The following is a 25,904-nucleotide window of genomic DNA, read 5'->3' on the forward strand; positions in this document are numbered from 1 at the left end:
ACTAACACACATAGTTCTGTGAATATTACTCTCTTGTAACTCTTTATTTCCAAGATTTTCTGTGTTGAAAATGTGCACATCTAGGAGCAGATTTTCAATCCTATACATATATGCTTTCCCCTAAAAATTGTTGTTATTGTACAATGCCTGATTACATGAAGTATACATGTTTGAACAGATAATTATAACACATGCTCAAACCATAGAATAATAAGAATATTCACATATTTAAACTACCTAAATTGTCCCAGCCATTTTTGTAAACAATTTGCATGTTTGTGCAATGAACACATTTGTTAAATGAACACATTTAACCTTGACCTCTAGTCTATGAGGTAGGTCCTATTAATTGACACTTATTTTACAGTAAACTGAGGAACAGAAAGTTCAGTATCTTACTGAGTTCACCCAATCAGTACATGTCCCAAAGTTTAAAAACATAGCCTGCCTTCAAAATCTTATAATATAGATGTTTTAGGAGCACTAAGGGAAAGCACTTTGTGATAAGAAGTTTTACATTTTAGTTCAAATCTTGCAGTATATGGTGTACTTGAATGCTAAAATTATAAATAATTCAGGGAATATTAACTTTTTCTTCTACATGTGACATTTAAGTATCATTATATTTGCTCATTAAGAGAAAATTATTTCCCTTTAAAACAGCTCTCAAGTAGTATTAATGAAAGTCAATGCCAAAATAGTTTTAAAATATTTACCTTCAGGGTGCCTGGGTGGCTCAGTTGGTGGAGCCTTCAACTCTAGATCTCATTTCAGGTCTTGATCTCCAGGTCATGAGTTTGAGCCCCACTTTGGGCTCCAAGCTGGGTGTGGGGCCTACTTAAAAAAAATTGCCTTCAATATCATACATAATGATTTGTGCCATTTGGTGTGATGAAGATTAAATGGAAAATGACCTCTATCTGCAGGAGTCATTTCTCATTAAGTTCAAAATTCTTTTCTTTAAGTAATTGTCAATATATATTTTAAGTCAATGACTAATTTTCATTTTGCAAACTCCTACACACATAGCTGCTTAAATAACAACTAAATGCCAAGTTTTCTAGTTAGTGTTGGATGAGTGAACAGTTGAGGGATAATGTTAGTTGAGCATAAAAGTCCTCCTAGTGTGAGCAGGGACAGGCTACAGACTATCACTCTCCCTACTTCACTGACTGATTATAACTTAGGGAGGCCACTTCCTTCAAAACCAGTGCTGATTGTTAAGAATTTAAAGCAAGGTGTCTGGGTGGCTCAGTTGGTTAAGCAACTAACTCTTTTTTTTTATATTTATTTTATTTTTTTATTTTATTATGTTATGTTAATCACCATACATTACATCATTAGGTTTTTTTTTTTTTTTACGATTTTATTTATTTATTTGACAGAGAGAGACACAGAGAGGGAACACAAGCAGGGGAAGTGGGGGAGGGAGAAGCAGGCTTCCCACCAAGCAGGGACCCCAATGTGGGGCTCAATCCCAGGACCCCAGGATCATGACCTGAGCCGAAGGCAGACGTTCAACAACTGAGCCACCCAGGCGCCCCCTACATCATTAGTTTTTGATGTAGTGTTCCATGATTCGTTGTTTGCGTGTAACACCCAGTGCTCCATTCAATACATGCCCTCTTTAATACCCATCACCAGGCTAGCCCATCCCCCACCCCCTTCCCCTCTAGAACCCTCAGGTTGTTTCTCAGAGTCCCCCATAAGCGACAAACTGATTTTGGCTCAGGTCATGATCTAAGGGTCATGAGATCAAGCCCTGTGTCAGTCTCCGCAATATGTCAGGCTGGGTGCCAGAGCCTGCTTAAGATTCTCTCTCTCCCTTTGCCGCTCCCCAACCCCACTCATGTATGCCCTCTCTCTCTCTAAAACAAAATAAAAATTAAAAATAAAAAAAAAATTTCTTTCCTGGCCATTAATTGAATTAATCTGTGGAGATAGTGATTCCAATCTGGAAGGGAAATACCTGATATAATACAAGAGTTTTTCCTTTTTTAAAGCAACAATTTCCATTCTGGATGAACATACATTCTAGTAAAGTGAGGTAGACAATAAACATAAAAATAAGTATATTTATTTTAGGAGATAAGTACTATGGAAAAATAAAACAAGGGAAAGGAGGTTAGGAGGTTGGTCAGGGTGGAGATTACCATTTATTATTTTTTTTCTTTTTCCTTTTTTTTTTATAAGAACAGAAGAGAGGGGGAAGGTCAAGGGAGAGGGAGAGAAAGAGAATCTTAAGCGGGCTCCATGTCCAGCTTGGAGCCTGATGCAGGGATTAATCTTACAACCCTGAGATCATAACTTGGACCAAAATCAAGACTCCAATGCTTAACCCAACTGAGCCACCCAGGCACCCCTGGAGGTAGGCATTTTTAATGGATTGGTCATGGCATGCCACATTATGAGGGATATTTTGAGTAAAGATTTATTTCTTCACTCAGTAAATGAAGAGGGTGTGGGAGCTATACAATTAAATGGGCAAAAACAATTTGAGGCTTTAGAAAGAGCCAGTATAAATGCTGAAGAGGAATCATGTCAGCCTTGACTGGGGAGTGTATTAGTTTATGATAAACTAGGTGCTTTAAAACAACATAAACTTCATAGTTCTGGAGGGCAGAAGTCCAAAATCAGGGTGTTGGCAGGGCCAAACTCCCTCTGGAGGCTCTAAGGGATATTCGGTCTTGCCTATTCCAGATCCCGGTGACAGGAGGAGTTCCTTGGCTTGTGACTGCATCACTTCAGTCTTTTGTCTTCACATGGCTTTCCCTTCTAAATATCTTCTACTCCTTTTTTTTTAAGTTTTTCTTTAAATTCAAGTTAGTTAACATAGCGTGTATTATTGATCTCAGGAGTAGAATTTAGTGATTCATCACTTACATACAACACCCAATGCTCATCACAACAAGTGTCCTATTTAATGCCCATCACCCGTGTAACCCATCCCCTGTCCACCTCCCCTCTAGTAACCCTCAGTTTGTTCTCTATTTTCAAGAGTCTCTTATGGTTTGCCTCTCTCTCTCTTTTTTTCCTTTTCCCCTATGTTCACTTGTTTTGTTTTATAAATTCTACCTTTAAGTGAAATCATGTGATGTCTGTCTTTCTCTTACTGACTTATTTTTGCTTAATACACTCTACTTCCATCCACATTGTTGCAAATCACAAGATTTCATTCTTTTTGATGGCTGAGTAATAGTCCATTGTATATTTGTATACCACCTCTTCTTTATCAGTTCATCAGGCAATGGACATGTGGGCTCTTTCCATAATTTGGCTATTGTTAATAATACTGCTATAAACTTGAGGGTGCATGTGCCCCTTTGAATCAGTATTTTTGTATACTTTGGGTAAATACCTAATAGTTAAATTTCTGGGACATAGGGTTGTTCTATTTTTAACTTTTTGAGGAACCTCCATGCTGTTTCCAGAGTGCACCAGTTTGCATTCCTACCAAAAGTGTAAGAGGGTTCCCCTTTTTCTATATCCTCACCAACATCTGTCATTTCCTGTGTTGTTAATTTTAGCCATTTTGACAGGTGTGAGGTGGTATATAATTGTGGTTTTGATTTGTATTTCCCTGACGATGAGTGATGTTGGGTAGCTTTTCATGTGTTTTTGGCCAGCTGTATGTCTTTTTTGGGAAAGTGCCTATTCATGTCTTCTGCTCATTTCTTAACTGGATTATATGTTTTTTGGGTGTTGAGTTTGATAAGTTCTTTATAGAATTTGGATACCAACTTTTATCAGATATGTTATTTGCAAATATCTTCTCCCATTCCATAGGTTGCCTTTTAGTTTTGTTGACTGTTTCCTTTGTTTTGCAGAAGCTTTTTATCTTGATGAGGTCCCAATAGGTTATTTTTGCTTTTGTTTCCCTTGCCTCCAGTGACATGTCGAGGTCAAAGAGGTTTCTGCCTGTGATGTCCTTTAGGATTTTGATGGTTCACTGTCTTACATGTAGATATTTTAGCCATTTTGAATTTATTTTTGTGTATGGTGTAAGAAAGTAGTCCAGTTTCATTCTTCTGCAGATTGCTTTCCAGTTTTCCCAAAACTATTTATTGATGTCTTCTACTCTTCTTTTATAAGGACACGTGTCATTGGATTTAGGGCCCACTTGGATAATCCAAGATGATCATATCTTGACACCCTTAACTACATCTGCAAAGATGCTTTAACGAAATAAGGCTACTTTCACAGGTTCCAGGACCTGAATATATCTTCGTGAGGGCTATCATCCAACCCAGTACAGGGAGTAACCGATAGGCTAATGTGGTTGAAACCGTATGAGCAAAATGAAGAACAGAAGATAAGTTCATACAATATGGAGAGTTTTGTTAGGTCTTTTAGCAATTATGATTATTTTGGGGTTTTCTCTAAAATAGGGAATCTTTAAATTTGAGCAAAGGGCTAAAATAACCTGATTTCTGTTTTTCACAGGCTCCCTTAGAAAGAGCCTGTTGGAAAGAGGCTGATGGAGAATATGGTAGAAACAGGAACCAGTTAGGATTCTATTGCAATAATCTTGAAGAGAAATGGTAGTGTTTGGATTCAAAGAAAGAAGCAGAAGCAGAAAATGGTTAGATTCTGGATATATTTTGAAGAAATATCTAATTGAATTTTCTGAAAAGAATGTGAGTTATTAGAAGACAGGAAAACTCAAGGATGACTGCAATGTTGTTATCATAGGAAATAGAAGGCTGGAATTGGCAGATTAGAAATGGGGAAGATGAATGTTAAAGCAAGTTTGTTTGAGGTGGGGAGTTAAAGATCTTATTGAAAGAGATCAAGATAAATAGATGGTCCGAGTATTTAAAATTTATTTAATTAGAGAGATAAATAGAGATATTACCAGTGTGAAAAACAACAACAACAACAATAACAACACAAAGTCATTTAAGAAGAACCAAGAGAAAATATTTGGTAGGCAAAATATAATAATTGAAATAAATAATGAAGTAAAAGGATGGAATAAACTACTGAATAGAGATCACTGAAGGAGAAATTACTGAAGAAAGATTAAGCAACTCACTAAAAGATCCATAAGAAAGAGGAAATAGTAAATAGAGAGGTTTAGAGACATAAAAAACAAAAATGAAATAATTAACATCTTGGGCGCCTGGGTGGCTCAGTCGTTAAGCGTCTGCCTTCGGCTCAGGTCATGATCCCAGGGTCCTGGGATAGAGTCCCACATCGGGCTCCCTGATCGGCGGGAAGCTTGCTTCTCCCTCTCCCACTGCCCCTGCTTGTGTTCCCTCTCTCGCTGTGTCTCTCTCTGTCGGATAAATAAAATCTTTAAAAAAAAAAAAAAGAAAAAAAAGAAATAATTAACATCTTTATAACAAGATACTATAGAATAATAACAACAAAAAGGATTTAAACAAAATGAAGACAAAAGACAATAAATAAAAATCTCAGACTGGAGGGGTGCCTGGGTGGCTCAGTTGGTTGAGCATCTAACTCTTGGTTTTGGCTCAGGTCATGATCTCAGAGTCCTGGGATTGAGCCATGAATTGGATTCCCCATTTAGCAGGGAATCTGCTGGAGATTCTCTCTCCCTCTTCTCCTCCCCCTGCTCGTACTCTCTCATTCTCTAAAATAAATAAATAAATATTTTAAAAATCTCAGCCTGGAAAACCTCAGGGAGAACCCAATGGAAGAGATAAGCAAAACCCTACAACTAGACCCACTGTACTGAATCTAAGAACAACAAATACAAGGATTGTACTCCTTAAAATAAAATTAAAAAGCAAAACTAAACTCCCTAGGAGCAAAAGCACGTAATTTACAAAGGTTTAAGAATCAAATTGTTATTAGGTCCTAGCATCATTAGATACATAAAGAACTCAACTTTTATTTATGTATGTATCCTGTAAGGAAATTTTGAATAGGCAAGAAGGATTACTAGGTGTCTCCAGTGGAATACCTTGCAGTGTTATGAGGGCATCCTTTAAGATTAACTGATTCTAGATTTTGATTGCCTTTAAGCTAATTTACAACCTTGTAAATTGTAGGTAACTGAAAGTTATGCAAATAAGTCTTTTTTTGTTTTTGAACACGCAAATGAATTCTGTCCAGTGGAGATTCAATTAATTTCTTCTCTTCTTTCCTACTCGTAATAAAAGCCAGTTTTTAGTCCATTTGTAAATTCATTTCACTATTTCTTTACCCAAAACAAATTTGTGTTTCTTTCACTTCTCTTTTGAACTAGCTGCAAAATCTCCCTGGGTCCTTCATTAATACTGAGCTAAATAAATATTTAGTAAGAGTTCATCTAATATCTGTATGAGAGTCATGATTTTACTTTTTAGGTAAATTATTCCTCAACAATTTTGGAAGTCTTCCACTGAGATTCCCAGTGAATCCATTCACCTGACACAGCTGGATAAACACTGTTGCCAGAGAAACGTAACTCGTAAATGGGCTCCTCAAGCCCAGGCAAATCTTTTCTTGACTCTCTGAGATGAATCTAAATAGCAATAGAATTTTACTGACTCTTTTTGTCCAATTTCAGTTTTTTGTTGTATGCTTTTTGGTTTGTTGGTTGGTTTTGGCAGCAGTGACTAGGAATTTGGATCTATCGCCTGGTCATTTTATGATCTCTGTAAATGCATTAATGGTTTATAGAGATGTGTTCACTTGATAGAGGTGATAAAGAACTGGTTTATTAGCCTTTTTGCTTATCTATGTGTCCATTTTGAGTTCAAATCTGTCAGAAATTTTTAACCACTGTTAAAAAAATCTTTCATATCTTAATTAGTGAGCTTTTGTGATTTTGTACTTGCTATTGACTCAAGGCTGAAAGTATAAAATTATAAGTTATTTTTCTATGCATCTATAATTTAGAAGGGTCTTTACTTCTTATGGCATGAACATGCAATATTTTCCTACCTCTGGAAGGTATTTCTTACTTCTGGAAGGCCTAAGGTATCAACCTATATAGTGTCTTAAAATAAAGGAGTGATGTTTTAATTGATTTACAGAGAAAAACAAGTCCTTACATAAACATTAAATTTCTAAAATCCACAGGTGTTAAGAAAATTGTACTTCTAATGTTTTAAATATGCTATAATTATAAGATAAAGAAAACAGAAAAAGATAATACTTTAATAAAAACTAACCCAGAATCTTTAAAAGTTTTTATTTATTTATTTGAGAGAGAGAAAATGAGAGATAGAGAGCACGAGAGGGAAGAGGGTCAGAGGGAGAAGCAGACTCCCTGCTGAGCAGGGAGCCCGATGTGGGACTCGATCCCGGGACTCCAGGATCATGACCTGAGCCAAAGGCAGTCGCTTAACCAACTGAGCCACCCAGGCGCCCTAACCCAGAATCTCTAAACAATCTAAGTTTATATAAATCAGGTAAAATTTTGGCAAAAAAATAATTTTCTGATTTTGGTTTAATAAAAAAATAGTTATGCCTTCTCTTAATTAGTTTAGGTAGAATGACTTTTTATTCTACTTACTACGATTATTCTACTTGGGTATTATTTTTCTAAATTTATACAAGTTTGCTGATCAGTTAAGTAACACTATTCCTGTAGATTCTTAAGATTATGAAAAATGTAATATGCATTGAATTAAACTGAATCATTATTATGACAAACACAATACTTGGTTTGTAGATGTCAATTTGAATGATTTTTTAATATCTTTAGGTAACTTAAAACCTTGAAATGGTTTAATTAAGTTAATTAATGAATACTCCTTGGCTATTTAAATAATGTCTAAGATAAAACAGACACATTGACTACTAGTTATAATTTTAAGTTTACGTAAATTTGCTTCTTATTTTTATATGCTACAGAGATATATGCTACAGAAAGTCTATGCCTTTGGTCCATGTTAATAAAAACATTCATTTTTGCCACTTTGAGAAGTTGTGCAAGGGATATTTGTGTCTGTAGAAAGTTATGTTATGTACATTCAAGACTTCTGTATATAACCTAAAATGCTGGTGCATGACAGATTCTTCTCAATATCTCACTGTATTCAACCTTCCCTCCAAGTTCAATTTTTTCTTTGACATAGAAGTTAGTCACTGTGGCTAAGAGTTATAATCTAAGTGGTTGAGACTATTCTAGGAGCAACAGTTACCGAATGAAAAATATTCTATATTCACTAAAGGTGCTAGAAATTAGGTTTATTTGATACGTTGTTATTCATGAGCAGCATGAACACTGCTGTCACATTAGAAGAGATGCTTAGCCTTCCCCAGATTAAATTTATATAGGTAAAATATTACTTACATAAATATTTTATAAATTTTCTGTTTTAAGAAAATGTGGGAAAATACCACTCTCTGTATGTAGTGCTCCTGCAAATGCCTTAGCCTCCTGAGACTTAGAAATGCATATCATACGAACCTAGAGAATATTCGCTTTCACTTCTCCCAGAAATATTTTAATTTTCATATACCATGAGAGACCAGATCTTTAGTCATTTATCTGTTATCTGTCATTTATGCTCTATGTTCTGATCTGAAAGGATAATAAACTTCTAGTGTCTTCCCTAGAGAGCCCAGTGATTACAGCCTGAACTAGGTCCCTGGGTTAAGCCCTGAGGAAGACTGAAGCACTACATAGGTATTTACATGTCGGAAGGGATGAATCCCAGAATTAGAAGACACCTCTAGCTTGTAAAACCTTGTGACATTCAGGTTCATCTGGCTTTCAGAAAGGTTGATTTACATACCTAAAAAAATTAGGGCGAAAATCATTTCCTTCAAGTCTCAAAACAGTAAAAGTTCTTTTTTTTTTTTTCCCCATTTTCTTTTGGGAGTAGAGGCGGACGGCAATGTCTCTCCATAATATAAACAGAAAAGATGATGTTCTTTGTCCCTCATCTTCAGGATGTAAATCTCATGTTACCTGCAGAGTAAGGTGTGGAGGATTGATGTTACATGTCACTCAGGCTGTTGATCTGGTTGTATTAATAAACAACTATTTTCCAGGCTGTAACTGTACAAGTGGAGTGACATCTCACACACCTCACTGTTCTTGACAAAATGCATTTCCCAGAAATTGTCAGTGTTCATAATCTTTCTGTTTATCAGAGTCCCAGTGCTTAGTTACCTGATATTTGATAAGGGTCAAGTGTTACCAGACATAACATTAGTTATTATTTAAAATGTTTACTTGGCCTCAACCTTCTTTAAATTTAACATCTTCTAAACCAGTTCTTTTTTAATTAGGGTGCATATCCAAGTTATCTATAATATTTTATAAAAATACAGATATTTAAGTTCTATGCCAGACTTACTGAATCAGCTCACTTGATATTCTTGACATATTCTTGCTGTATTCCTGGGATTTAATTGGTATGTTCCTGATATACTAATATTCTTTTATGTTATATATTAAAAGCTTTTCTACTATAAAAACGATGTTAATCAATTTTTATAAATTAGCTGTAACCTTCATTGACTTCTCTGAAAATAAACTTAATCATTGCCCTTAATGACATCTTACCTAATATGGGGGAAATAACTATTTTTCCTTATATCGCATGCTACAGAAACATGCATTTTTTGTCACTTGCATTATTTTTGTTGTGAATTTTTATCATAAGCTTCACACTTGAAAATTATCAGTAATAAATTAACCATGATTATATTATGTGTCCATCATTTACATATAGATTTTTTATTTTACTCTGATGTTAACTTAAAAGCCCTGCACTCAGCTACAGGCCAGAGTTTCTTTCTTCATCAAAGAAAGACAGTCTCAAAGCCCTGTCTGTGGAAGGCACTCTGTCAATTACCTAAAACCAATGACACTTCAAAGAATAGTCTTTGGGTATAGCCTTCTGATGTTATTGCTTAGACAACATTCAGACCATACCACTGGGCTGGCAGGATTTCCAACTCTTTTTAGAATTAATGTTAATCCAAGATCCAAGAGAACAAGAATTAATTATATAGACCCTAATGAACTGATGAAGGAAATTTAATTATGTAATTTTTTGGAATATTGCTGGGATTGTTTTAATGTTCTATTATTTGAATATATAAAAAAAAAGTCTTTTTCTTCTTAAGCTGTCTCCAACCCATGATGACTTAATAGGCTCTGCTTTCAAAAACTGAAATAAAATACTTAAAAATTATATCTGACTACAAAAATTTCAGTTAACATACTTAATGGTAAGGAACCCAAATTTTCCCACTAAGATCGAGTATAAAGCAAGAATGCCCCCTCATATTATTCCTTTTCAACATCATACCAGAAGTCCTTGCAAATGTAATAGGCAAAAAAGGAAAAGGAAAAATAAAGGTATACAGATTGGGAGAGAAGAAATAGAATGGTCTTTGCAGATGACATGATCATCTTTGTAGAAAACCCAAAAGAATTGACAAAAAGACCTCCTGTCACCAAATATCAGTTATAGGCATGTTGCAGCATACAAAGTTATCATACAAAAGTTAATTGCCTTCTTATATAACAACCACGAACAAGCAGAATTGGGAATTAAATACACAATATTATTTGTATTAACACCAAAAATCTAAAAAGAAATACTTAGGTATACATCTAACAAAATATGTATAAGATCCCTATGAGGAAGACTATAGAACTCTGATAAACAAAATAAAAAGTGAACTGAATAAATGGAGAGATATTGCATGTTCAAGGTTAGGAAAACTAAAAATTGCCAAGGTGTTAGTTTTTCCCAGTTTCATCTGTAGCTTCAGTGCAATCACCATCAAAATCCCAAAAAGTTAATTCATGAATATTGACCAATTGATTCAAAATTTTGTATAAAGAAAAGAAATACCCAGAATAACCAGCACAATATTGAAGGAGAATAGCAAACTTGGGGGACTGACACGATCTGACTTCAAGACTTACTATAGCAATATAGTAATCAAGACAGTTTGATATTGGTGAAAGAGAAGACAAATAGAGCAATGGAACAGAACAGAGAAACTGGATACACACCTGCAAAAAATAGTCAGCTAATTTTTGGCAAAGGAGCAAAAGCGTCACAGAGGAACAAAGATCGTCTCTTCAACAAATGGTGCTAGAAGAACAAGACATCAATACGAACCTAGATGCTGACTTAACACCCTTACCCAAAATTAACTCAAAATGGATCACAGACCTAAATATAAATGCAGAACTATAAAACTCTTAGAAGATATAACAATGGAGTAAACCTAGATTATCGGGGTGTGATAATCTCTTTTTAGATACAACACAAAAGGCACAATCCATGAAAGAAATAATCAATAAGCTAGACTTCAGTAAAGTTAAAAAGTTCTTTCTGCAAATGACAATGTCAAGAGCATAAGAAGACAAACCACAGCCTGGGAAGAAATAATTTTGAAAGACATGTCTTATAAAGAATTGCTGTGCAAAATATATGAAGAACTCTTAAAAGTCAACAATAAGAAACCAAAGAACTCGGTTAAAAAAAAATGAGCTGAAGACTTTAACAGACATGTTACCAAAGTAGATAATACAGATGGAAAAGAAAAAATGAAAAGATATTCCACATCATGTGTCATCAGGGAAATACAAATTAAAACAAAAATCAGATACCATTACATACTTATTAGAAAGGTAAAATTGGGCACACTTTTAACACCAAATGCTGGTAAAGATATGGAGTGGAGCAAAAGGAACTCTCATACATTGCTGGTGGGAATGAAAAATGGTACAGCCAATTTGGAAGACAGATTGGTGGTTTCTTACAAAGTTAAACATACTCCTATCATACAATCCAGTAATTGCACTCCTTCATATTTGCCTAAAGGAGTTGAAAATTTTTGTCCATGTAAAAACCTGCACACAGATGTTTATAGGAGCTTTAGTAATAATTGATAATACTTGGAATAAACCAAGATGTCCTTCATTAGGCGAATGGTTAGTAAATTCTCGTATGTACAGACAATGGAATATTATTTACAGCTAAAAAGGAAATGTGCTATTAAGCTATAAAAGATCATGTAAGAATCTTAAATACATTATTATTAAGTGAAAGAAGCCAATCTGAAGGCTACATACTATATGATTCCAACTATAACATTCTACAAAAGGCAAAACTATGAAGACAATGAAAAAACCAGTGGTTACCAGAGGTAGGGGGAAGAGATAAATAGGCAGAACACAAAGGATTTTTAGTGCAGTGAAAATACTCTGCATGAAATTATAGTGATAGGGGCGCCTGGGTGGCTCAGTTGGATAAGCGACTGCCTTCGGCTCGTGTCATGATCCTGGAGTCCTGGGATTGAGTCCCACGTCGGGCTCCTTGCTCAGCAGGGAGTCTGCTTCTCTCTCTGACCCTCTTCCCTCTCGTGCTCTCTATCTCTCATTCTCTCTCTCTCTCAAATAAATAAATAAAATCTTAAAAAAAAAAGAAATTATAGTGATAGGTAGACATTTGCCCAAACCCATAGAATGTACAACACACAGAGTGAGCCCTAAGGTAAACTATACAATTTGGGTGATTATGATGTGTCAATATAGGTTCATCTTTGGTTAAAAAAAAAAAAAAGGAACCCTCTGGTGAGTGATGTTGACTATGTTGACTCCTAGGGAAGCTATGCATATATTAGGGTAGGGGGTATATGGCTAATCTCTGTACCTCCCTCTCAATTTGACTGTAATCTAAAAAAAACTGCTCTAAAAAATTAAGTTTTCTCACAGACACCCCATCCACATTTCAAAAAAATTCTAATTGAATTTTTTACTTTTATATGGCAAGGATTATACAATAAGAATATTGTTCAGTAATAATCTTTTCTCCTTTTTACTAAGATAAATTGGAAAGATAAAGAAACTAAGGTTGTCATTTGATAATAATGATTATTTAATCAGATAAGATAAACCACTTTTTAAAAACTAAGTTTGACTTTATGGAACCAAAGTTTACAAAGCCCCACTGAAAAAAATGGCCTTCTACCTGGCATACAGGGTTCTTAGCCTTACAGATGGTAAGAAAGATCATTTCCTGGCAAGTCAAGGATCCTTAGAACACTTTTGAGCTCTTAAGAAGAGAGGGATTTACACAAATTATAAACACTGCAAGTGAAATCTGGAGGAGAGCTTATTGAGTTTGGTTTCCTAGTCTTGTGATAATAAATAATAGAGGTTTCTAAAAGTCAAATCTGAGATTGCTTATAAAAACTTCCAGCATAGCAAATATAAGAAGGCCTATAGGAAAACTAATGCTCTTGCTGAACCTATTTAAATAAGCTGGATTAAATAGGCCATGTCCAATAAAACCCTCCTTATTTGTAATCAGGAATAATATTTGTTTGGAATTATTTTGATAGAGAAAGGAAGAAATGTGTAAGGAAAGTTAGGGTAAACAAAAAAAAAGGCTACAGGGCATCTCTATTGATAAACCATGTATTGATAGAAATTATCCTTCTGGGGCTGATTATTTAGTTGCCTTTGAGTCATTTCACAATTTAGTGAGTGTAACAGTACACAATCATTCCTATTTATGCACATGCAAATGAATTACATGCAGTGAAGCTTCAACTGACACCTCTCTCCACGTAAAGAAGGCCAGTTTTTTTAATCTATGTGTGAATTTAGTTCAACAGTCCTTTACTACATATAAAGTCATGCTTCTTTGATTTCTCCTTTGATCCCTTTGTAACATCTACCTGATTCTCTCATTAATAATGAGTCAAGTAAAATCTTTAACTCTTGTTCATTTCTTTTTTTTTTAAAGATTTTATTTATTTATTTGAGAGAGAGAGAATGAGAGATAGAGAGCACGAAAGGGAAGAGAGTCAGAGGAAGAAGCAGAGTCCCTGCCGAGCAGGGAGCCTGATGCCGGACTCGATCCCGGGACTCCAGGATCATGACCTGAGCCGAAGGCAGTCGCTTAACCAACTGAGCCACCCAGGCGCCCAACTCTTGTTCATTTCTTGAAAATTATCCTTTAACTATATATATCCTTTTGCTTGCTCGCTCTTTTTCTCTGTGTACACACACACACACACACACACACACACACACACACACACACAGTATTGAGGGGAAAAGAAACTTGAACCTACATTATTATCTTGAACACAATGAGATTCAAATTTAATATTGGAATAATTCAGTCTCAAGCACACGATGTTTAAAGATTCTGCTATGAATTTTATTATTAATAAAAACATTTTTAGAGGAAGTATTCTAATAAGAAGAGAAACAAATCTGGGAGATTGCTGAAGTCCCATAGAAATTAGAGCTTAATAAATACAGTGATAATACTATTACCTAAATAAAACAAGCAAATAGGGTGCCTGGGTGGCTCAGTTGGTTAAGCGACTGCCTTCAGCTCAGGTCATGACCCTGGAGTCCCTGGATCGAGTCCCACATCAGGCTCCCTGCTCGGCAGGGAGTCTGCTTCTCCCTCTGACCCTCTTCCCTCTCATGCTCTCTATCTCATTCTCTATCTCTCAAATAAATAAATAAATAAATAAATAAATAAATAAAAATAAAACAAGCAAATAAATGTCTTCCTCTACCCTAAAAATCTAGATATAAAGAAAAGCAAAAAATATAGGTAAATTTCTTTTAAATGCTTTATTAGTTGTCTTGATCATATATTTGATTTAAGGAAATATTGTTTAAAACTAAGTAAATAAAGATAAGCAGTAGGCTTTGTTGACAGAACTTTAAAACAATTTTCTTGAGAAAATGCATTGTGTCAAAGAATTGATAATTTAAATTTCAAACACATTTTATTTGTAGCTTGAGGTTAAACCTCTTTAAAGAAATTTTATTTTAAGATACATTTTTACGGATTTATGTTTTTATTTTATTTTATTTATTTTCTTTTTATTTATTTATATATTTCTAAATTGTTTTTATTTGAGTATAGTTGCCTTACAATGTTACATTAGTTTCAGGTATACAAAATAGTGATTCAACTTTTTATAGGGTATGCTCTGCTCCCCACAAGTGTAGCTACCCTCTGTCACCATACAACACTATTACAATACCATTGACTATATTGCTTATGCTGTGCCTTTTATTCCCATGACTTCTTTTTTTTTTCTCCAAGTTTTTATTTAAATTCCAGCTAGTTAACATACAGTGTAATACTAGTTTCAGGTGTACAATATAGTGATTCAACACTTCCATACAGCACCTGGTGCTCATCACAGCAAGTGCCCGCTGAGTCCCCATCACCTAGTTCAGCCATTCCCCCTTTCCTCCCCAGTGGTCACCATCAGTTTGTTCTCTATAGTTAAGAGTCTGCTCCTTGGTTTGCACAAAACACTTAAATGAGAAAGTGTCTTTTAATTGCAGTGTATAATATACAGGTTAAAACAAGAATTGTGGGGCGCCTGGGTGGCTCAGTTGGTTAAGCGACTGCCTTCGGCTCAGGTCATGATCCTGGAGTCCCGGGATCGGGTCCCGCATCGGGCTCCCTGCTCGGCAGGGAGTCTGCTTCTCCCTCTGACCCTCCCCCCTCTCATGCTCTCTCTCTATCTCATTCTCTCTCTCAAATAAATAAATAAAATCTTAAAAAAAAAAAACAAGAATTGTGTAAGACTGTTGAATCACAGACCTGTACCTCTGAAACAGATAATACATTATATGTTAAAAAAATAAAAAAGAAGAAGAAGAAGAAGAAGATAGCAGGAGGGGAAGAATCAAGGGGGGTAAATCGGAGGGGGAGACGAACCATGAGAGATGATGGACTCTGAGAAACAAACTGAGGGTTCTAGAGGGGAGGGGGTGGGGGGATGGGTTAGCCTGGTGATGGGTATTAAAGAGGGCACGTTCTGCATGGAGCACTGGGTGTTATGCACAAACAATGAATCATGGATCACTACATCAAAAACTAATGCTGTAATGTATGGTGATTAACATAATAAAAAATTTTAAAAAAGTTTTTTTAAAAAATAGACTAACAAAGAACTAATTTTATATCCTTGAGAATATTTTTAATGTTTTTTTAATCATATGATGAGTAAAGATAGTTAATCCATACAAAGGGTATGTCCTTTTTATCTTTAAAAATAAGTCTCATTTTTTGTGTGATTGCAGTAATGTCGTCTTAATCCCACTGAGAGAGACAACTGGAAACTTTTGTCTCATCCCTTCTGGATTCTGCTCTATTTGCCTTTATCCTTTGTTGATTGTAATGTCTTTTTACTGTGAAAAACTCTCACCATGATTATAACTGCTTTTCTGAGTTCTGTTAGTGCTTCTAATGAAACATGGAAACTGAGACTGACCTTGGGGATTCCAGACAACATACAGTATGATGGCAATAGACAACAGATACCACGTATAAACTTGACACTGGCTTCATAGCAATTTATTTTGAAAGTTACATAAATAAATACAAATTGTGATAAAAACTTACATAAAAATTCAACATAGTTTTTGAAGACACTACTTTAAATATATTAAGTTAGCAAACATATGCATTAGTGTATAGTTTATATTAGTTCGGTAAAGCATAAAAACACATAACCAATGTGCTTTTTATTGTTATAGTTGTAGACAGCTTCATTGAAGATATCTAGGCAATAATATTAACTAATTTCTAGGGAAATAAATGAAATGCAATATTCCTTCATAATAAACACATTTTGATTCCTAATTGAATTATTAAATATTCAATTTCAAATTTCTTTCTATAGTTTTCTGGAGGATTAGGAGTCTTGTTTATTTACACAATTAATAGCTTGAATAATGAGATGACATCTAGACCTCATAAACTTGGCAAAGGGATGTGATAATACTCACCTGTCAGTTAAATGAATGGCAGAAATGACTTCTAATATTCTGTATACACCACTTATATTTAACATGCACATAGAGGTATAATAGCAGAGTTGGAATGGACCAAGACAGATAAAAAGAGTTAATTTGGCTGGAATAAAGTGTTTTTTTGTTTTGTTTTGTTTTGTTTTACAAGAAAAAATAAGTGGATACCTTTATGAGTTTGAAATTAACTGCCTTGCTAACACAGACCTATGTATTTTTCTCTGCAATATTTGGTGAAATATTTCTTATGTAGTAAATGTAGTGTTTAATTTGATGATTATTTTTAAAAATATTCATAACTAGTTCTAAGTAGCATGTTCCGAATATAGAATATGAGCCTGAATTTATAAGCCTAACCTGAAACTTCTGAGATCTTAACAAATCATTTAAATTAAATGCACACTAGATTTCTCATTTGCAAAAAGTGGATTATGATAAAAATCTTTTTTGGCTTGCTCTCAAGTGCAGCCAGGATGACAGGGGTGGAGGATGGGGGTGAGGAAAGGATTAATTTTTGCTGGCTTACTCATCAACCAATGAGCAATGGCTGGTGAGGGACAAATGCCCTGGCATTCTTCCCTTTGTAGAAACAACCTCAGCGTTATTTTATAGGATCTTAGAGTTCTGAGGAAATTGAGGCCCTCTTGCATATAAGAATGATCTCAATAAAAGTCCTTCATGTTGACTTTTTGTCTTGTCTCATGTCCCCTGCTCTTTTACTTCTACTTTTTGGGTCATCTCTCAAGGAAATAGTTATTATTTAAGTCCTAGATAAGGCTATACTTTAGGAGATCCACAAATAAGGCAAATGTTAAAAAAAAATTAGTAAGAACAGATTTTTCATCAATGTTCAATGTACCTGTTTAGAATAATTTTCAGTATTTAAAACAAAAAAAATATTACCAGAAATAGTGATGTTGAATAGCATATCAAATCTGATTTTTTCAGCTTTATTAAGGGATAATTGACAAATAAATTTGCAGGATATTTAAAGTATACAATGTAATGATTTGGTATACATATACAGATTTTCATCCACTTACCATGTGGTTATATCTGGATAAGCTCATCATAAGTTGAGGATATCATAAATCAAAAGTGCATTTAATACATCTTACCCCTGCACAACATGATGACAGAGTATCACAATGCATATTGCTAATCAGGAAAAATATCAAAATTGAAAATTCGAGGTATGGTTGCTACTAAATGCAAATCGTTTTTGTACCATTATAAAGACAAAAAAATCATAAGCCAGCATAAATCAGGGACTGTCTATACATTTTGAAAATCAAATCTGATTTAAATCTCATAATAAGACTAGTATATATAAATTGTCCTTTATTTTTAATAATATATTAATGGTAGAGTATATTTTAAATGCTGGATTGCATCTACTTTAATGTATTAACATCTCCAACCCAACTCACACAACCTGATTAAATTAACATGATAATTTGGCTAGAATATGAGAGGTGACTAAAAAATTAATAAATTTAACATAACTTACTTTGTAATCAAAAACCAAAATTGTGTATATCTTCAATGTTTTTATTTGGTTATAATCAACCTAACCCAGTAAGATAAATCAAATGCTATAATCACTAAATATCATGAGGAAAATTTTATCAACTTAAATAATTTTTAATGTAATGAAACATTGTAATGCAGAAATATGGAGAATATTCAATATATGGAAATATATAAACAAGTTAATCACCTTTGAATATTTATATAGCTAGAAAACATATTTGTATTACATAATTATAAAAAATAATAAAATGTCAATTTATTTTTCTGGAGCTAGCAAATCCAGGAAATTTTACACACGCCTGAGAAAATCCAAAAATTATATAAACATATACATATAAATATACATAAGTATATTTATAAATATATATGTGTATACATGTATATGTATATTCCAACAAATTATATACATTTATTATCTATATATGTCTTTTGTTCTGTTTTGTTTTTTGTTTTTTGTTTTTTTATTATGTTAATCACCATACATTACATCATTAGTTTTTGATGTAGTGTTCCATGATTCATTGTTTGCATATAACACCATTCAGTACGTGCCCTCTTTGATACCCATCACCAGGCTGACCCATCCTCCCACCCCCCTCCCCTCTAGAACCCTCAGTTTGTTTCTCAGAGTCCATAGTCTCTCATGGTTCCTCTTCCCCTCCAATTTCCCCCCTTCATATGTCTTTTATATGCATTTCTTGTTTTTATAATTCAACCATTAAAGTGTACATTTCAGTACATACACAGGGTTGTGCAACCATCACCCAAAATCTAAATTTGAAGACATTTTGATCACCCCTCCCAAATAAAATGCCATATTCATTAAGTAGCCACTCCCTCACCTCCCTTCAATTCAGTCCCAACAATCATCAATCTATTTTAAGTCTCTATGGGTTTGTCTCTTTTGGACATTTCATAAAACAGAATCATACAGTGATTTTTTCTGTCTGGCTTCTTATTCTTAGCATACTATCAAAATATCTAGGGAAATAAATGAAATGCAATATTCCTTCATAATAAACACATTTCGATTCCTAATTGAATTATTAAATATTCAATTTCAAATTTCTTTCTATAGTTTTCTGAAGGATTGGGAGTCTGTGTTTATTTACACAATTAATAGCTTGAATAATGAGATGACATCTAGACCTCATAAACTTGGCAAAGGGATGTGATAATACTCACCTGTCAGTTAAATGAATGGCAGATATATCACACTTTGTTTATCCATTGCACAGATATATCACACTTTGTTTATCCATTCATCAGTTGGTGGGCATTTGAGTTTTTTCCACTTTTTGTCTATTATGAATATTGGTATAAACATTTGTGGACAAGTTTTGTAGTGGGCATATGTTTTTTGTTTTGGGAGGTATATATTTAGAGGTAGAATTGCTAGGTCATATGGGAGTATGTTTGTATATTATGAGGACATGGAAAACTGTTTCCATAGCAGCTGCATCATCTTACATACAGACTAGAAATATGAAGGTAGTAATTTCTCCACGTTCTCACCAACACTTGTAACTGTGTGTCCTTTTCATAATAACATCCTAGCATGTGAGAAATTGTATTCCTCATGGTTATAATTTGCATTACCCTAATAGCTAATGACATTCAGCATCTTTTCATGTGTGTTGCTGTTTGTATCTCTTCTTTAGAGAAATATCTTCAAATCTTCTGTCCACTTTTATTTTTTTTTAGCTTTATTGAGATATAATTGACCTATAACAGTATCTAAGTTTAAGGTATGCAGTGGGATGATTTGATACATGTATATATTGAGAGATGATTAAAACAATAGAGTTAGTTAACACATCTCTCAACTCACATAATTACCTATTATTGTGCTGAGAACTTTTAAGATTTACTCTTTTAGCAACTGCCAAGTATACAATAAATACATACTATTAAAAATATCTTACATCCCCACAACTTATTCTGGAAGTTTGTACCCTTTGACCAACTTCACCCATTTCTCCCACTCCACTACCTCACTTCATCTACTCCTGGATACCACCAACCTACACTTTTTTTGTGTTTGTTTTTTGTTTTAGATTCTATGTATAAGTGATACCATGCAATATTTGTCTTTCTCTGTCTGACTTATTTCATTTAGCATAATGCCCTCAAACCCCATCCATATTGTCACAAATAGGACTTCTTTGTTTATGGCCAAATAGTATTCCATTGGGTATACACATCACATTTTCTTTATCCATTCATCCACTAACAGATGCTTAGGTTGTTTCCATGCCTTTACTAATGTGAATAATGCCACAATAAAAATAGGAGGGCAGCTCTCTTTGATATAGTGATTTCATTTCCTTTGGATCTATACCTGGAAATAATATTGTTGGATCATATAGTAGTTCAATTTTTAATTTTTTGAGTAACCTCCATATGTTTTCCACAGTGGCTGCACTGACTTACATGCCCACCAACAGTGAACAAGATTATGTCTTCTGATCTATGCCCATGCAACGTTTTTCTATTTATTTAATCACTTCTTCAATTTCTTTCAACAACGTTTTACAGTTTTCATTGAGCAAATTTTGCAAGCCTTTTGTTAAATTTATTTCTAAGCATTCCATTCTTTTTAGATGTTATTGTAAATTGAATTATGTTCTTTTTTAAGATTATATTTATTTAATTGACAGAGATATGGAGAGAGAGCACAAGTAGGCAGAGTGGCAGGCAGAGGGAGAGGGAGAATCAGGCTCTCTACTGATGAGGGAACCGGACGTGGGGCTTGATCCCAGGACACTGGGATCATGACCATAGCCGAAGGCAGACACTTAACCAACTGAACCACCAGGCGCCCCATAAATTGAATTATTTTCTTTTTTTTTTAAGATTTTATTTATTTACTTGACAGAAAGAGAGAGAGCACAAGCAGGGGAAGCAGCAGGCAGAGGGAGAGGGAGAAGCAGGCTCCCCGCTGAGCAGGGGGCCCAATGTGGGGCTCGATCCCAGGACACTGCGATCATGACCTGAGCTGAAGGTAGCCACTTAACAGACTGAGCCACCCAGGCGCCCCTAAATTGAATTACTTTCTTAATTTGATTTTAAAATTGTATACTTTTAGCATATAGAAATACAATCAATTTGTTATATTGATTTTGACCTCGGTAAGCTCCCTGTAATATATTTTCATATTTCATCATTAATTAAGTTGCTGAATCTAGGACTGAAATATATAAATATTTCTATATATGTCCAAATTAAGGAATTATTCACTAATTTTTTATTTCATTAACGTTTTGATGAGGAATGGGTATTGTATTTTTTTCAAAGGACTTATATCATTATATCAGCAATAATACAATTTTCCTCCTTATATCTCGTGATGTAATGAATTATATTATTGAATACCTTAATATTGAACATAAACTAACTTTCAACTTATTATTAGTTTCTGTTTATTTATATTTTCTAGGATTTCATACTCCAGTTACTCATTAAGATTGTTTTATCATGTTTTTATGCAAACCCTATTAAAATTATTTAGTAATATTCTTGCTTTATACAAATAATTTAGAAGTTTCTCTACTTTTATTCTAGCTTGAAATAATTGAAATAACATTGTTATTATCTAGCTTTTGACAATATAGAATTGTCCTGTAAAAACATCTGAACTGTTTGCTTTTGTGTGGGTGATTGTTAATATTCTCTATTTATTCTGTGGCTAATGAGTCTTTAAATCTTTTGACTCTTCATTTGCAATTTTAAGTAAATTTTATTTATAAAGATGAATATCAATTTTAACTTTATTCTCAAATTTATTTTTGTAGAATTTTCCGAAGTAAACTTCAGTTACATTTTTTTAAGAAATTATTCTATTTCAGTAGTTTTTGCCATATTGTTATTTGTGTGTGTGTTATTGCACTTTGTATCTTGTTGAGAGTTGTTAGTGATTTTTCTTCTTACGGGACTACCTATTCTCCTCAATATTCACTCCATCCCCTCATTGCCTCCGGGTTTATTACTGACTGGAGGTAAGAGAAGAATTGCAAGGTCTTCCAGGGAGAAATAGTGAATAAAATAAATGTGTTCCATTACTTAGTAATTTATATTTTGCAGGTATATAGAGAAACAGTTGTGCAGTGTAATAAAACATAAATCAGCCTATATAATTGCATTTTTTTCTAGAGTGGGTGGGTAGACATCACATTTGAAATATTGCAATTGAAAATGAAGGCCTTGCAATAATTTCCAGATCTAAATAAATTCATAGGCCCAAAGCTTTTTGAAGGATAACCACCTAGTTTCAATTAAAGAAGAATCTGGCCCTATTGCCATAAGTATATACTATAAATGTTTCTTTAAGCCTTCCCCACAGGGACTTTGCAGATGATTACCAGTTGATTTTTGTGTAGGGGAAATGGAAATAACCATGCTTTGGAGGGTTTATTAGATACTGACAGTGGGCTGACCCTGGGTAGTTCATCTGTCAGCATACATGAACCAATGAACATATGGTGATTCATAAAGTTTCAGAGTTCTTATAAAAGAGGACTCATAGAATTCAGTTATCAACCCTCTACCTACCCCCTCATTCCTGGGACAGACTATATACAACAATGAATATAATCCCAACACCCAACACCCACAACTAGTTTCCAGCTAATCAGAAATTTAGTTGATACAATCACCCTGAAATACTGAATAGAATATTGCATTTGCTTTACTCCTTTGATAGGAAGGGCCAGAGGCTTGCGATTGACTCTACCAAGAGCCAAAAACCACTTTAAAACCACTTAAAAAAAAATAACATGTTTTGGTGTGGTGAGCTGTGGTATTAAATAACTGAGATACTTTAGTAAAACACATATGTGCCTAAAGGTGAATAATAAAATTTCAAAATTTAGGGATTTTCTATAATAATGAAATTCCATTTAGTGATTTAGGGCAATGTTTCTCATACACAAACAAGCCTGCATACAAATCATCTGAAGATTTTGTTAAGAAGCCTGTGGTGATTCAGTAGGTCTGGGCTTAGGCTTTGAGATTCTGTATTATTTACAAACTACTAGATAATGTTGATGCTGCTTTTGGTGAACCACACTTCAAGGAGAAAGGGGCTAAAGTTCTAATGCTATGACAAACATAAAAGTGCATATATCTTTTCAAATTAGTGTTTTCATTTACTTTGGGTAAATAAGTGAATTAGTGGATCATATGAACTTCTATTTTTTTTTTTTTAAGATTTTATTTATTTGACAGAGAAAGACACAGTGAGAGAGGGAACACAAGCAGGGGGAGTGGGAGAGAGAGAAACAGGCTTCCCACTTAGCAGGAAGCCCAATGCGGGGCTCTATCCCAGGACCCTGAGATCATGACCTGAGCCGAAGGCAGACGCTTAATGACTGAGCCACACAGGCGTCCCTATTTTTAATTTTTTGAGGAGCCTCCATACTGTTTTCCATAGTAGCTGTATCAATTTACATTCCCACTGTGTATGAGGGTTCATTTTTTTTCCACATCTTCTCCAACACTTGTTATTCCTTGTCTTCCTGAGTTTAGCTATTCTGAAATGTGTAAGATGATATCTCATTGTGGTTTTGCTACGCGTTTCCCTAATGATTAATGATGTTGAGTGTTGAGCATCTTTTCTTGTGTCAGTTGGCCTTTGTATGTCTTCTTTGGAAAAAATGCCTGTTTAGGTCCTCTGCCTATTTTTAAGTCATATTGCTTGGGGTTTTTTGGTGTTGAATTGTGTAAGTTCTGTATTTTGGATATTAACTCCTTGTTGGATATAATATTTTCAACTATCCTCTCCCAATTAGTAGGTTGCTTTTTTGTTTTGTTGGTGGTTTCCTTCACTGTGCAAGAGCTTTTTATTTTGATGTAGTCCCAATAGTCTATTTTTGCTTTTGTTTCCCTTGACTTAGCTAAAGTTCTAAATTTAAAAATAAGTTGCTGCATCTTATGCACCTCAGCAATTAGAAAGAAGTATAATGCTAAGCAAGCCTCTCAAGACATTGGAAGCAAAATGTATCATATCTAGGTGGGCTTCAAACCATTCATCCAGTGACTTGTGAGGTTGCTAATTTCTAGGGATGTCAAAAAACAAAGAAGTTGTGCAGCAAGTCCAGGCTGCAGTGCAGGCTTCCCATCACTTAGGCCTTGAGCACAGCATATCCAATTGTATGCCACATTTTTGGTGAGTACAAAATAGGAAACTCTGGCAATCAGTTGCCAGAGAAGAACCAAGCACATACCCAGGAGTTTTCTTTTCCTTTCTTTTCTTTTCCCAGGACACTTCACATAACCTCTTCCTTTGTTAATAAATAATCCCCTTTAAAAACATAGCTTAGGTGTTGTTCTCTGGCCTTGTTATAAATTTCATGTTCTTCTGGACACTTCAAATGTGTTTGATCAAAGCAACTTATTAGGAACTGATTTATTCCACTTTCATAAAGCTGGATGTGAATAGCATCTCTACATTATAAAATGGGCATGAGATTGTGTACAAACAGAGTCTAAATAAGTTAGGACCTGATGACTAAGACTCTTACAACACCTATGGGTGCATGGCTCCCCTTGCCTTTTCCCACATGCTGACCTCATGAACTATTCAGTATGAACAACTGATAGAGGAAGTGAAATATTTCATAGATCAGTATAAAATTCTTCCATTGGGCAGAAATGGGCTCCTGCTGCACTTCAACTCCTCACATGGAGGCCCTGGAGGACAGTGGTGAAGAATTTTGGATCGAATTTTGGCTTTTGGTTGAGGATTTTATATGAAAGAAGAAATGACTAGAGTTTAAAATTTATGCTAAGTAATATGTGATGTTTATTGGTTTGGGTAGTTGGTAAGGAACTAGAAAGAAAATGATTGTAAGATTTGATGAGAAAATATGATGAAGTGATATGTGGATGGGTTTCTCAGAATGAGCACCAAGTGTGCAGACATTTGTGGCCCTTGGGAAAGTTCACTTAAGTTTCTCCATTGCAGAGGAATCCATCAATAGTCGGGTGGACAATATGATACATATTCTGGATATTAGTCCACTTTTATCATCAGCCTTCGTGGTGCTTACATGATGGGTCTATGTGCAAAATGACTAGGGAAACAGAATTTGAGAGGTTAGGCATGAGCTCAACAAACAAGATTTGTTCTCATCAAAGTCTGGTCTACTGCCACGGATGATGCCAAACTTGAAAAAGCAGAAGCCAAATCTTTGCTATTCTCCAGTGATTTATTCTTCAGTGAGGATAACTCACTCACCTGTTGGCAGACTGATCATATTGAACTCTTTCCAATGGATGTCTTCCATCATGAAAGAGGCAACAATTTGTCCTCTCTAGCAGACAGCTATTCTAGTAAGCATTTTCATGCCCTGATGGCAATGATTCTGCCCGCATTGCCATATAAGATCTTTATTGAATGGATTTTTCGCTGTCATGATATTCTTTACATGTTTCCAAAGAACAGATTTGGTAGCAAAAGAAAGATGACAGTGTACTCATACCCACAAAATCACTGCCCAAACAACTCATTTCAACACTGAGTCATTTAAGTCATACTTGGGGTGAATGGAAGTGAAAAAGTTTCATAAGCTAAAAGATATCATATGAAGACATTAGAGTAAGCAAAACCCAAAAAAGGAACAGATTTGCTTGATTA

Source organism: Callorhinus ursinus, unplaced genomic scaffold (genome assembly GCF_003265705.2).
Source record: "Callorhinus ursinus isolate GAN/ISIS: 27379988/994484 unplaced genomic scaffold, GSC_fseal_2.0 scaffold4, whole genome shotgun sequence".
Lineage (NCBI taxonomy): Eukaryota > Metazoa > Chordata > Mammalia > Carnivora > Otariidae > Callorhinus > Callorhinus ursinus.